This window comes from Schistocerca nitens, chromosome 3 (genome assembly GCF_023898315.1).
Source record: "Schistocerca nitens isolate TAMUIC-IGC-003100 chromosome 3, iqSchNite1.1, whole genome shotgun sequence".
Classification (NCBI taxonomy): Eukaryota; Metazoa; Arthropoda; class Insecta; order Orthoptera; family Acrididae; genus Schistocerca; species Schistocerca nitens.
This window is the reverse complement of record NC_064616.1, coordinates 603,426,360-603,441,709: the sequence shown is the minus strand read 5'-3', so window position 1 is coordinate 603,441,709 and position 15,350 is coordinate 603,426,360. Positions and strand designations below refer to the sequence as shown.

The 15,350-nt window shown below is 41.8% G+C and overlaps 1 protein-coding gene across 1 annotated transcript in view; it reads left to right on the top strand.

Annotated features, from left to right (window-relative positions):
- The window catches only part of LOC126249356 (trypsin-1-like), a 145,858-nt gene that overhangs the window by 86,268 nt on the left and 44,240 nt on the right, over nucleotides 1-15,350 (top strand). The gene's annotated exons all lie outside the window — the stretch shown is intronic.

Sequence of the window (15,350 nt, the reverse complement as noted above, 5' to 3'; positions counted from 1 at the left end):
TGGCATGAGTGGTGGCTGCAAGTAATAAGGAATGAGCTACGTTTTGTATGCAGTGAGGGATTACTGTGAGATATTAAAGTGTCACCTATCTGATGTCATGTTTAGGAAGATTTACTTTCAGGTCGGATATCTCAGATACAGGTGAAACACCCATATTACTTTGTGTGCTCATCACAGAGAGCCAACATTCCTTTGCTCCTCCATACATGGAGTTTGTGAAATTGTTTATGGGCTCCATAGTAACTTTTTGCATCTGCTTCAGGAAATATATTTTTAGCTCTGGAAAAAGTCAGCAAAAGTGCTCATGCAGCTGTAATGTGTCTTACAAGAGAGTCCCAGGCAGTTTTATCGGACTCCTGCTAATGGCATTCAAGTGAAACCTTATAGCATTTAATTCCCCAAATGAGCTACATAAGGCAAATCAGTGTCATCTGCAGAAAAGAAAGAATGACCTATGGACCAAAAAACTATAGAAGAATTTACAGAAGCTGTTATTTGAGGCATAAAGAAATATGTTGAATGGAAGTACATAAAGTTTCAAATGTCCACCAATGGAAATGTCCACCAATGGAAATTCCTGATAGCATCACCATCCTGTCACTAATACATCAAGATGTGCTGTGAAAAAAAATGTAGATTTGTTTATCTTCCACACCCTCTCCATGCTAGAAACAAGGGAGTCATTGGCAGTGCAGCCAGTAAATGAGACACCCCCCCCCCCCCCCATGTGAAAAAATCAGCCTGTCAGATTTGATACCAAATTTTAACTCATCGCACAACAAACACGCACTGTTCATTGTGTAGCCCAGTGTCATCAGGTGCAGTCTTAATTAGACATACTGTGGGCCTGCATGCATAGAGCGAGCTTAATGAAGACAATTGTGGCTGTTTTGCAATGATATTTTGTATGCTGTTGCTGTTAACAAGGCTCACAGTTGAATTTTATTCTATTCCTTATTCTTATACAAGGCGTTACACAAAATATCCAAGGATGTCATTGTAAAAATCATCAAACTATACTTATATCCTAATGTCCTCTGTAATCTTCAAAGAAGTCATATATGCAATGGTACCAGGATTATTTCCATTTTTGAATGCACTCCTGAAAGTCTGCAGGGTATAGTGTGTTCAGGACCCATTGTAGTTCCACCTTTCAATGTGATTTTCATCTTTGGCAAAAAGAAAGAAAGAAAGAAAGTCAACATTTATCTAATGTGGTCAATGCTGAAAAATCAAGTGGCAAACTTCACTGCAGTTCATCTCGTGTTCAGTTCACTGCCTAGAATTAACTGACATGTACTATATGACAGCTCAAGTCTGTTACAAACATTGTAAATTGTCTGCCTTCAGTCTTTGTGAATCATGTCATGCACTCTCATGCCCATTCCTGGTGTTGTGCATATTCCAGGGCAACCAGAATGTTTGTATCATCCACATATTCTTGGCCTTCCATGAAGCACTTGAACCACTCAAATGTTCTTGTTTCACCCAGTGCAGTCTCACCAAATTCCTCTGTCAGCCTGAAATGGGTTTCAGCTGCAGTTTTCATCAGCTTGAAAAAGAATTTGATGCACATCCATCACTCCTTCATGTTCATCCATTTCATAGTTTGCAGAAGCACTGAAACACATTCTGACACCCACCACTACTAGTCACAATGGTATGTGTTGTAATGTTACTGATTTGACCAGTACAATTAAATTCTCAGATATTTTGGGTAGCACCTTGTAATTTGTTTTCGAGGTGTAATAATTGCCTCTGGCTGTAACTGCTCTTGAGTGACCATGCTCTGATCTATGAATTCCAACTGCTATGTGAAAGTGAGTACATATTCATGAAAATATGCTTCGAGAGGTCCCAGTGTCATTTTCTAAATCATTCATGGCTATAACCGCCATCTTATTAAACAGTGGTGTACGTTATGCTCACGAATTGATTTTTATACATATACCATTGAGCTAAAAATGTACTTTTTTGTGGTTGAACCAAATTGTCCCAAAGTATCATCTCATCTGAAATTAAGTTTGTTTTCTATACTCGTATATTAACCTAAAACGTGTTCAGATTAACATCTTACACAATTAACGGAAAAAAACTGAGTGAGAAAATATTGGTGGTTTTCTAACTATACCAGTCAGCTGGGGCTATCCTATTTCAAATACTGGTATCTAGCAGTGATGTGAATATGCTACTGCTGGAGGATATCAGTTATTATGTACTGTACAGACAGATACCTATTTTTCTATGGTGTTAAATGCAGATTATATGTGGACATTAAATTATTGCTAGAAATAGATGGAAATAATCATTTAATGACATATTCTTGTATTTTCACATATAGTATAGTTTTGAGCTATTTCTGTTTTAATCGCCATCCAAGGCAATATGAATGCTTACATAATTATCTTTAAATATTTTTCTCGGCAACAGAGGTTATTTCATTGTGATAAAAGATAAAAAATATTTCATATAGTACCTTGAGCTCTGGTTATTTCACAAATTGTGCCAAATGGACTTATTTGTACTTAAACAGTACTTCCACGAAAGCCCATCTGGTTGGGTTGGGGTTGTTTGGGGGAAGAGACCAAACAGCGAGGTCATCGGTCTCATGGGGTTAGGAAAGGAAGTCGGCCGTGCCCTTTCAAAGGAACCATCCCAGCATTTGCCTGGAGTGATTTAGGGAAATCACGGAAAACCTAAATCAGGATGGCCGGATGCGGGACTGAACCGTCGTCCTCCCGAATGCGAGTCCAGTGTCTACCACTGTGCCACCTCGCTCGGTAGCCCATCTATTAATTTCCATTATTGTTGCTCTTCATTCACAGCATTAGCTACTGAACACTACCACAATATTTGTTGTTACTATTTTGAAGTACATATATGCTGTACAACTGAAGTGCAATACAAATATCTTCGATGAAAGAAATACCATGTTTGATTAGTTAAACATCTTTAGTTATTATATGCAGAATTTAATCACTGTGAGGCATAAAATTTTGAAATAAGAATTTGCATGTTTTGTGGAACATAATTCTGACTTCTTACTACGGTATGGAATGAGTTAGTTTTAAAATTATAGTGCATCTTCTCAGTAGAAAATATGGCAACGTGCTGACCACTTACATGGACGCTTTAAGTTTTTTTGTACATACAGTGATTTATATTCATCAATGTTCAGTGTCTTGTTTGAATTTCATTGTAGTATCCATTTTATTCTTTATATCACTGGGTAAGTGGTCAAGAATTTTTGTGGCTGAATACCACACTCGTTTCTGTGCCTCACTAAGGCTGAGTGGTGAATACGTAAAACATTTCTCCTTCTAAAATTATATTTATGAATGATGCCATTGTTTTCAACGTGTGATTGACATTGACAGAACACTTCATAAGGGCCGGCCGAAGTGGCCGTGCGGTTAAAGGCGCTGCAGTCTGGAACCGCAAGACCGCTCCGGTCGCAGGTTCGAATCCTGCCTCGGGCATGGATGTTTGTGTTGTCCTTAGGTTAGTTAGGTTTAACTCGTTCTAAGTTCTAGGGGACTAATGACCTCAGCAGTTGAGTCCCATAGTGCTCAGAGCCATTTTTGACTAATGACCTCAGCAGTTGAGTCCCATAGTGCTCAGAGCCATTTGAACCATTTGAACTTCATAAGGAAGTAAATTTATTGTGAACCTGTTGTCAGCATGTCCACTGTTTAAAGAGATATTTAAAACAGGTTCTGAAGTGGACACCACACATTATCCTTGTTGCATACTTCTGTGCAAGAAACACTTTTTGCCTCAATGAGGTGTTACCCCAGAATCTGATGTCATAAGACTTTAGGGAATGAAAATAAGAAAAGTATGTCAAATTTTTTTACATTTTCATATCCAAGATCTGATATTATTCTTTCATGATGTTGCTTTCTACTCCAAAACACAAAAATATTTGCTGGTGAGGCATTGACAGGGAGTGGTATTACTCACGGATGGTCCAGGAGAGAGGGTCCCTCATGGCAGGAGCTTGAAGCCAGTCAGAGATAACATTGCTGCTGCAGACAATGCAGAGAGATGAACTCCATTTGGCAGGCCATGAGCACAGGTGGCACAATTTGGGAGTGGCAGTGAGTTGTATATTGACAGGCGACAGCTGTGGCCAACATCAGGCACAACAGGGAAAACGTGTGAAATGCAGAGTGACCACTTGGACGCAGCACTGGATGAAAGGAGCTCTATTTGAAGGACTGGCAAGTGTGGTCACTGCTTGCCCAACGTCATTCCTGATGTAAACTGGCCCTGATCAGCTGAGTGATGTCCATTATAGCTGCCCTCTGGAAGAATACTATCATGACAATCAGCGGGCACATGATCTATGGAGGAAGAATTGGTACGCACAATGGCAGTGCTGCTTGCAGTGACTCACACACTGTTAGTGTTAAAGTTGGCAGCACGTTACCATGGCATCTGTGGGTGATGTGATTGACAACAATGTGGTGTGGTTTTGTTATCAACAGAATGTTTTCCCGAATCTCTTACAATGGTGACCATTGTCTGAGAGGCAGCAGCTCACAGTACACACCTGTGTTGCTTGGAGGTGGATGCTAGGCAAATACAATATCCCTCCCCCTTCAGCTGTAGTGATGGTTTGCATAAACACATGTCCCAAGGAATTATGCATCATTTTCAGAATAACACAGGCACTGCAATATCATACTTACATTCCAACATTGGACAAGTGACTTCCAAGTAAAATATCTCAGCCGGAAGGGGAATATATGTAGTGGATGTCCGAGTACAACGTGGGAAATCTGGGTTCAAGTCCCTGCCTGACATAAATTTTCATTCCATTCTACAGCTGATAGTTGTCCATATTTGCAATTACCAACACACTGAATATATCTTCAAAAGTAGTGAGCAGAGGTGTAAAGTGACATTATGCCTGTCCCAGTGGAAGTGGTCAGGCAGCTGCACTGCCCTGGTCTCAAACAGCTGCCCTCCAGGGCAAAAGACTGGCAGCAGCTCGAAGTAAGCCTGCAAGTGGCCACTGGCTGGAAGGTGCTAAGCCCACACCACTGGATCTAGAGCCAGCAGTAGGCTTGCAGTTAGCACAGGACAAGTCTCGTTGAAGCTGCTTATTGAACTATGTCACCTCATGGACCAGTGTAGGCCTCTCCTTGGAGATGGTGCCTGCCAGACTGCAATCCATTTGACTAAAATTGAGGATTATACTGGCTCAGTGTGTACAGTCATGGACATAAAAACTGACTGCCGGCCGGCCGCCACAGAGCCTAAGACCGAGTCGTTCACTTAAGGTGGCCACTGGCCAATAAAACTGACCGCACCTGACAACTCTTAAGTCCGGCCATCTGCACAATCAAGCAACCCTGTAAGATGCGGAAGTGTTAGGAGGACGTGTTGTCTACTTCCGAGGTTTTCTAGATGGAGCGAGTCCGTGGTCTTGCGGTAATCGTTGTGCATTCTAAACTTAGAGTCGCCTGTTCGCGTCCAACTGTATTTTTTTTTTTACCACATTTAGGTCTAAAGTTATGAGTCTGATTGAACATCTAAGACAATTCGCTTAACATTCGACCCACCCGCAATAACAAGTATTGCATAAACAATTCCGCAGTACAGCTCGTGGCCGCGTCGCGATCACAACTGCTTACGCTCGAGAGTTTCCTCGCACTGCAGCGGCTACCGGCCACCGGCCAGACGCAACCCGCCGAAAATCCGGCGCCGCCCATGTGAAGGCGGCGCCACGCTGTCAGTGTATGTATCAATGCCATTTTCGAATTTGAAGTTCTAGTTATCATCTTGCAGTTAAGCATTGGATTTTGCATACTTGAAAATCATGAACTACAGTTAAGCACTGTAAAATTGAGTCGCAAGTGGAAAAAGGTGTAACAACTGCAACACAACGTTTACTTTCGGTATAACAGAGGGGTGAATGTAGAGGAGACAGCTAGAAAGATTTGAACTGTGTGTGGAGCGAGTGCTTTTGGGAAAAATACGCCAGAAAAAGATATTCTTGTTTCAACAAAGATCGTTCTGGCATGAATGATTTTCCACATTAAGGAAGTCTCGCCTACTGATATATGTGACAGATTACCATTTTACCATCATGCGACATTTGCATTCAACAGGCAAAGTTCAGAAGTCTGGTGTAGGAGTACTGCATGCTCTACTTCGAAACAAGAAACATCAATGGAGTGACTATTATTGAACGTCATCAGGTCGCTCATTGAGCATTCCTATGCAGTACTGTTACTGGTAACGTGTTATGATGCCTTTATCGTTAACTTCCTAAGAAGAAATGGAAGGCTGAGCCCCACCAAAAGACGTAGACTAGAGCAAAGACTAGTGTGAACATAATATTTTAGATTTGATAGCTCCAAATGTGTGTTTTGGGCTACGAATTCTGCCCCAAGGGGTGTGTGCAACACAGCTGGAATTGGTGTCAACAACTGAGACACCTTTCGGTCGCAGTGTAAGAAAGTCGAGCATCAAAACTTCATCACCTATGCTACAGCATGATAACTCACTCTGTTGATTTGAGAAACAAAACTATCCAGCAGATTGATAGGAAAGTCGTCTCTCAGGCACTTGTCCCTCTCGTCATATATTTGTGAAATTTTACCTTTCCCGCTCTTGATTAATCAACCGTCAAGGCAATTCATTTCTAGACGAGAATACTCTTAAAACTACACTGGTTTAATGACATCGTTAGAACCAATGGGTTTCTATGAGCGTAGAATTTGTAAACAACTTTAGGATTGTCAGATTGTTTTAGATACCGTGAAAGAAAATTCAGCTGCTGATTATTTTCTCTTTGATGATTACTGTTGCGATTAGTAAACTAATGGAAAATGCAATTAAAATATTCACTGTACTATAACAAATTAAGTTCAGCTTACTACAGAAACATCACGACGGCAGTCTATCTTAATAACGCATTAAGTTCAAAAATGGTTCAAAGGGCTCTGAGCACTACGGGACTTAACTTCTGAGGTCATCAGTCCCCTAGAACTTAGAACTAGTTAAACATAACTAACCTAAAGACATCACACACATCGATGCCCGAGGCAGGATTCGAACCTGCAACCGTAGTGGTCGCGCGGTTCCAGACTGTAGCGATGTGTTAAGTGTCTGTAAGACGATTGAGCCTATTTTAACACGAATTAGTAGGATATTACCGACTTTTGACTTCGAAAAGATCTGTATTTACTTCATTTCCTGTATCATTCGCAAGTATTATGAAAATGTGGCATTTCAACGATAAAATTATGTATTCACAACAACAAAAAATATCTCGGCAGAAAACAAAAGTGGCATTACGAAATTGGCAGTACCGTAAGGTTTTCGCTCTGACACTAAGGGCTACTGTAAGTACCAAGACGAATTTTGCTCGAGCGTTATCTTACGATTCCCTTACCGAGTTTGTATCTGCCTGCTTGTAGCTCTACTACAAAAGAATTAAAAATCTGGCTTTCAGCGAGTCCCGAAAGGCGAACGATAGCAGCTTGCACCTGGTAGCCAAGCATGTTACCTGGGAACTGGTTTTTTCCTAAAGTGGGAAGACATCCTTTTGTGGTTGAATTGTTGGCAAATGTCAGTCAGACGTGTGCCGTTGGTCTAAGCGTTTCGGTAAGTTGAATTTGTACCAATGATTTTTCTACAGGTTTTTTCTGTTCCAAATAGAGAGTTGAAGTCTCCCATTAATATTTTCACGTCATCTTGGTGAGTTTTGCTCATAGTATTTTCGAGTGTGTTCCAGAATTTTTCTGCTTGTAGGGATATTTACCAGAGTTCTTCGATATTCCCTGCTGTGCTAACCTGGACTCCCCAGAATCCGAAAATCCAACTGCCGCCTGTCGGCAGCCGGGTTGTATACCACCTGGGGTAAAGTTGACTTTGCTTGCACAGTTCATGTTTGCTTGTATTCGTTGGTTTGGCTTGGGTGATACCAGGACCGGACAGGACGAGAGGGTGTTGAAGCCTTTCGAAGCAAATATTTTCAGCCGAGCTCATTGAGCTAACAGACAGTGAACTGAGTAGCGGTGATTTTCACTCAGACGTGCGTGGATTTTTGGTTCAACGGATTGAGTAGACGTTCAGGATTGTGTTAGTATTTGGTTCACCCCAAGTATTTGATTTCCTCGGTACCACTCATATGGGGGAGGGTTTCCACTATCGCCCCACGGGATTTTTATTATTATTGTCATTATGTCATCAGCAAATCCGATATGGTGCACCTTCCTACCACTGAAGTAGATGTGCATTGTTCGTTTCAGTATTTCCATCACATAAATAGGGGTTATAATTACGCTACATTGCTGCTAGTAGACATATTTCTCACTTTTTCTTAGACAGTTGCCACCTGTTAATCCATCATAGGAATTTATGTGCGCAGCATTGTTGCAATACAGACGTTCAAATTATCCAATTTCTGTAATTGCATTTCGATACCAGATCGTTCTAATTGGATTCAGCCAGTCAGGATTAATGTGGATATCCGAATACGACTCTCATCATTTGATAGACTGGGTAAACCACATTCTTAACCTTCATGCGCTCGCGCTAGAAATAGTCACGCGAGCGCTCGCGCGGGCGGTCGGCCGACCGCCCGAGAGTTTCCATAAATTTCTTGAAGTTTTCCGTTTTTAAAGGTCACATTTCCATAAAATATCGACATAGGATATCTCACACAATATTGCAACACATTTGTAATCAAAATTATTTATTTAACAATAAAATATGCAATGGAATACAAAAAGGAAGCCAAATACCCAAATGAAATATAAGAACATTTTTTAATTGTAATGTTTTGGGACTATATAATGTAATACTTAAGACTAGAATTATTCACTGTCTTAACTCGTGACAAGAAAAGCTGATTTTGCTTTGAAAAAAGAATTTTTGATTGAAAACGTCACAAACATTTCTGTCAGATGAAAAATGCTGATCAGTCTGAATCCATTTCATTTTCGTTTTGAGGCTGAGAACAATTATTGCATGTAACTGTCGTGGTTGAATGTCGTAGACAGACGTTTCTTCCACATTCACCGCATTCTCGCTTTGTTTTTATATTCTTTTTTGAGCCACACAAATAACATATTCCTCTCCATGTAGGGGTTGATACAGCTGGATAAACTACGTCACTCTCTCTGTAATTTTCCAAATATACGAACAAATCTTTTGGTAAATGCTTCAATTTAGCTCTTTCTTTCAGGTTTTCGCTCATCAGTTCCAAACATAACGCATGTAAGAATTGTCTTCTCGTTTTTTCTTTCATATTACCTGTGTTGAATTGAAAAATGGCCGGCCGGAATGGCCGAGCGGTTCTAGGCGCTACAGTCTGGAACCGCGCGACCGCTACGGTCACAGGTTCGAATCCTGCCTCGAGCATGGATGTGTGTGATGTCCTTAGGTTAGTTAGGTTTAACTAGTTCTAGGGGACTGATGACCTCAGAACTTAAGTCCCATAGTGCTCAGAGCCATTTGAACCAATTGAAAAATGCGTAACGAATTTATTCCTGCCCGGTCAAGTAAGCGGAAAACTATACATGCAGGCCACCCTTGTGTTCTTCTTGATGTTGAAATTCTGGAGCACATGAGGTCTACAGTATCAACTCCACCTTTGGTTGAGGCGGTAACTGACCGTGTTTGTAAGTGCCGTAAGCGCTCGCAAAGCGGTAAACTGACCGAAGAGCGTGTTCGGATCTACTTGAACTTGTACTGAGAGGCAGAGAGGTGCGACTTGGACGAACTTTGAGCAGCATCTGTCGGAAAAAGGTGCAGCTAGAGAATACATGTACCTCCCGCCACCTCGTTACCTTTGTGGAGTAAGTATGGCGCGAAATTGCAAAAAGGCGGTCACTTCACTGCCCGCGCGAGCGCGTGAAGGTTAATCGGACGTTTGAATCTAGATCAAAATGGTTCAAATGGCTCTGAGCACTATGGGACTCAACTGCTGTGGGCATCAGTCCCCTAGAACTTAGAACTACTTAAACCTAATTAACCTAAGGACATCACACACACCCATGCCCGAGGCAGGATTCGAACCTGCGACCGCAGCAGCAGTGCGGCTCCGGACTGGAGCGCCTAGAACCGCACGGCCACCGCGGCCGGGCGAATCTAGATCACTTATTTATGACAGGGCCTGAATTCTAATAATAAGACAATGTTCTTATTACTAATACGTTATTTAAATATAAATATATGAACGAACGAGATAACAGTTTATTTACAGGAGAAGAGCCCCATCCATCATAACAGAGCAGTGCGAGATTGGTTTCAGGGCCAAGAGAGGATAAAGCTGTTGCCGTTTGTTCCACGATCACCGAACATCAACCAGATAGAGAATATGTGGGCAGAGGTAACAATGTCATTGCCATGTGGACCTACAAATGCAAGTGACCTTTGGACGAATATAGAAAACATATGGTCGGAAGTAAACCATCACGCTACACTGTCGACGACTTAATAAAATCAATGTCCCTACGCCTTCGAGAAATCTTATGTAATGATCGTGGGTGAGTAGGTTACTAAAAGTATACTCGTCCACAAAACCCATGTGGACAACTATCTGACAGTCCGTCAAGCTACGCTTTATCGCAGCTCTTTAGATACAAGTCCATTTACTTTCAGTCTCCTTCTTACCAATTCTTGCAATGCAAGGTAACTGAAAAATCTCATCCACTCGACGCCAACTGAGGAAATGACTGGTGCATGTGTTGTTCTACACATAATAGTTGTCACCCTCACTGGAATCAATGACTGTTTCTGTGTGTGTGTGTGTGTTTTCGTGTTCACGCACAATCTGGATCAATACTATTAACATTAGAGAGACAACCAACAATAAATATGGCATCAAATATGACTGTAAAGTATTTTAATGTGATGGGAAGTTACAAACTGAATTTTTACTCAACCCACGACCTGCATATTACGTTAGGTAAGATGTATTAACTCCATCGTATCGTTAGCAGAGGACAGTGCGCTCTGGTTGTCGAGGCTCGCGACAAGTGCAGCGATTAGCAGTGCCCAATGCCGCCGCGATTAGTTTATGTTGGCTGAGCGTGGACACTGCAGCAGACGCTTCGCCATAAACAGAAAGAAATCACCTTGGCTCTGACTGCAGTGAGCGGATATCACTGCCTGCGTGTTCTTATAGTAACCAACGTGAGACTCTACTCACAGATGCCATGGAGTAATTGCAACGGATATCATGTCATTAGTCATCAGAATATTAACCAGTGATGAAATGTCCACTCTATTTGAATCCCAAGAAAATAGGAACCTTCTCACAAAGGAATGTGAGGTGATATCGAAATGTATCCAACACTCAAAAATTAACTGCAGGGTTTTCATGTATGCAATAGTAGCACACAAGGAAATATTATGTCTTGGAAGCGTATATTTCATTTCCTCTACTCATATTAACACCCCTGGTTTAGTATGAAGTGAGAAAATAAACACGAAAAACTAAACTTCCTGAGAAGCATATCAGTCATTTCCTCTTCTCATATCATAACTTTTTTAGTATGAAGTAAAAAAATAAACAGTTTAAGGTTGTGAAGCATAATATGACACCATATTCTTATCGTAGGCGCTATCGGAAACGCAAAAAGCAGGGAGCTGTCCATTCTTTTGTCCAACAGTGTGTCTCCTTCCATTCATTACTACCGCTAGGAGATTCTTATTTAAGGACTTGTGGCATCAAGTTCTTCAGCAGAACAAGTCTTATGTTACTGTGCTAATTACGGTATGCAAAAAATGCAACAAAGACGATTTCCCCTACAGCAGTGGGGATATTTGAAAATGTCTGTATTCAGCAATGACTGCCAGCTGCCAGAACACTGCACAGAATCCATGCGGCAGGCAACACAACTGTGCGTGCACTTCATTCAGACTTCATTCAGTAAGACGTCAGGAGATGGATGGAAACGTCAAATTATTGTCGCTTTCCTAGTCGTATTCAATCCACAATGAGGTGCTATTAAGGTAGTTGAGCGTTCTTGCAATTACACTATTATAATTCCCATATGAGTCTTCCGATAGCCAAAAGAACCCGTTAGTGTGAAACTATCGGGTACTGAATTAATATCAATCTGCAAGAACTTTAGACCTATTACTGTTATTTAGGATTCTCTCCGTCCTAGGCGTAATGCAAATGGAACTTCAGAGGCGCTTACCGTTATTTTTGACAAACATAAGCAACTTGTAATAACTGCGAGTTACAACTGCGTGATGATATGGCTCAGGTTGTCAGTAGTTGTGGTGGTGTTATGCTCTCAAACTGCTTATAGTAACGTTAATGGTGGCACGCATAATTTAGCGCTGACTACCTATTTAAGTAAAGATAGTGTTGTGGCGTCGTCGCTTCTCTTTATTTGGCCTCAGCTTGAGTAATCCGATTTAACGAACATAGTACTCTATTCGTGTGCTGCTAATGATACAGTATGACTACAGAGATCATCGTGCGGGTATTACATTAATTCTGCAATGAATTGCTTAACAAATATTACCCTCAGCTATGAAGCTGGAATGACTCATTACACAGGTTCTCTATGTTACACTTAGTTAAGGGATCAGTTCGCTGCAATCCTGCTGCTACTGTTCGTAAATACTTGTATACTTCATAAATGGTTCAAATGGCTCTGAGCACTATGGGACTTAATTTCTGAGGTCATCAGTCCACTAGAACTTACAACTACTTAAACCTAACTAATCTAATGACATCAGACACATCCATGCCCGAGACAGGATTCGAACTTGCAACCGTAGCGGTCACGCGGTTTCAGACTGTAGCGCCTAGAACCGCTCGGCCACCCCGGCCGGCATACTTGTATACTGACCATTCGTTATTTGACTAAATATGAACTACGATCTGATTCGCATATATATGACATGGGTTAGCGCCAGCACAAAGCAATGACTTAGGGTTGGATGCCGTTGAAGTCCCGTTACACTGATGGCAAGACAAATGTTCGCAAATCACCTCTATTGCCTCAAAAAACACTTGCATCTTAAATATCGAAGGACCTACGTCCACACTGTCACAGCGCATTGAAATACAGCTAAGACGGCAGATGAATATTTGTGACCGACTGGGCTTCAACCTGGACCTCCTGCTTACTAGACAGACATGCTGATCACTACACTATTATTTTTTTAAAAAAGTTTGAGAAGACTTTCAGCACCAGGTAGGCGGAGGCAAAGAGGGCAGGGGTCGAAGATCAGAGGCCTGGCCTCAATGCCTCCCCCATACCTGTCACTGAGCAGCTGCATTATTCCCATGTATTCCGTGTTTGCACCCATATGTGCCTTTAAATTGTGGAACAAAATTTAAGTAGTAATTAAGGTAAAATAAATTACAGATTTCCGCCTCCAATGGCGTGCGTTCCTTGTAGAACATAAATTATAACAGTGAAAAGGGTGACGGAAAAATACATAACAAACATTCATTCAGAAATATATTCACAATTTAAGTTTTTATGCCTGTAACGACAATCCGAGTTGGAGTCTCTCTTCAGTTACAGCTAACCAGTGCGTCCCTATTGCACTATTGTAAGAACCGAGATGCAGTATTTTGGATTTAAAATTTTGTAAATTCGTTGTAATAACTTATGAGACCAAGCTGCTTTGGTCATCGGTCCCTAAGCTTACACACTGCTTAATCTAATTTAAACTAACTTACGCTATGGACAACACATACACCCATGCCGGACGGAGTTCTCGAAACTCCGACGGTGGGCACTGTCGGGACACAGCAGCCAACCTCTCTGCAGCACCGATCTACACACGCTCCTCGTCAGACACGAATTCCCATCTTTGCCGCACACCACATGCGCTGTACCCCCCCCCCCCCCCCATCCACCCGGGGCCTTTATTCCACTCGCTCGTGGACACACTGTATTCCCGCTAGGGTTCGGACGATGTTGTGCGTCTAGCACTGGAAACTTCCGATGACCCGTCAATACCCAAATAATTATACAGGATGTTTGAGGAGGAATTGTAAATATTGTAGGAGGTGGTGGTATAGACAAATTGCAGAAAAAATGCAATATAACCTCCTATATATGGATATATGTGTGGTGTCTGTTCTTTCGGGAATGTCCGAAAGAAAAGACACTACGAATCTGGGTTCGAACATGAGCAGGCATAAATTTTCATCTGACGCCGTTGTTCTAGTTTAATGCGCATGACAGCCTGAACATCTGTCCTTCGATCTTTAATTGATTAACAAGGCTGTCTATTTCGATTCGTGTTGTCTGTTCTTTCGGAAATGTCCTCTGCAGCACCGATCTACACACGCTCCTCGTCAGACACGAATTCCCATTTTTGCCGCACACCACATGCATATGTCCGAAAGAACAGACACACACACACACACACATACACTTACACATTTTTATCTTAAGTGCTATTCGGAAAATGTTTGGCAACTCAGTGATAGCGCCGGACTGGAGCTGCGTCAACCTACTCATTTCACTAGATATACGAGGGGCGTTCAGAAAGTAAGCTCCGATCGGTCGCGAAATGGAAACGACTATGAAAATCCGATAAAGCTTTGCACAGATGTGTTGGGTAGTGTCTCTAGTATAACCCCAGTTAGCATCACGTCGCTCTTCTCATTTCTGAGCTCGCAGTGAGTGCGTAAAGATGTCTAGAAAATAGTGTCTGCCGCCAAGTACGAGGGCCTGGTGAGAAATTTCGCCTGAAGCTATGCAGCTAACATTACATAACTGTCGTGCTGTTTCTTCTTCAAGACAATTCTCAGCCGCATTCTGCAGGGGCAATGAAGATGCTCCTGCATCGTTTTCAAATGGAAATGTGAGATTACCCACAATACAGTCCGCAGTTGTCTCCCCCTGAGTTTCATCTCTGGTCACAGGAACCGCTGTCTTTGAAGACAACATTTTGACACAGACAACGAGGTGTAGGGCAGCGTGGAGAATTGGCGGAAAGCACTGGCGGCTGCCTTCTATGATGAGGCTATTGAAAAGTTGGTACAACGCTATGACAAAAGTCTAAGTCAGAACGGCGACTACGTAGAGAAGTAGCTGAAAGGTGTTGCTAATTGTTACAAGTAAAACATTTCTGATGTTCACTGTGGTTTCAATTTGGCAACCAATCGGAGCTTACTTTCTGAACAGGCCTCGTAGTTGTAATTTTCTGAACAATTCCTATTTAATAAGTGACAGCGACAGTGTCTCTCATCGTTTACTTTGTCGGAAACCTGCTTCTCTGTGCCATAGCCTATACTACAGCAATGAGTGATTGCTCACATTCTTGATATCTCACTGGACGTGCTACTGCAACTGTAGCCAAATATTCAAATCCCGCTGGAAAAGTATGTTTCAAGTCAAACG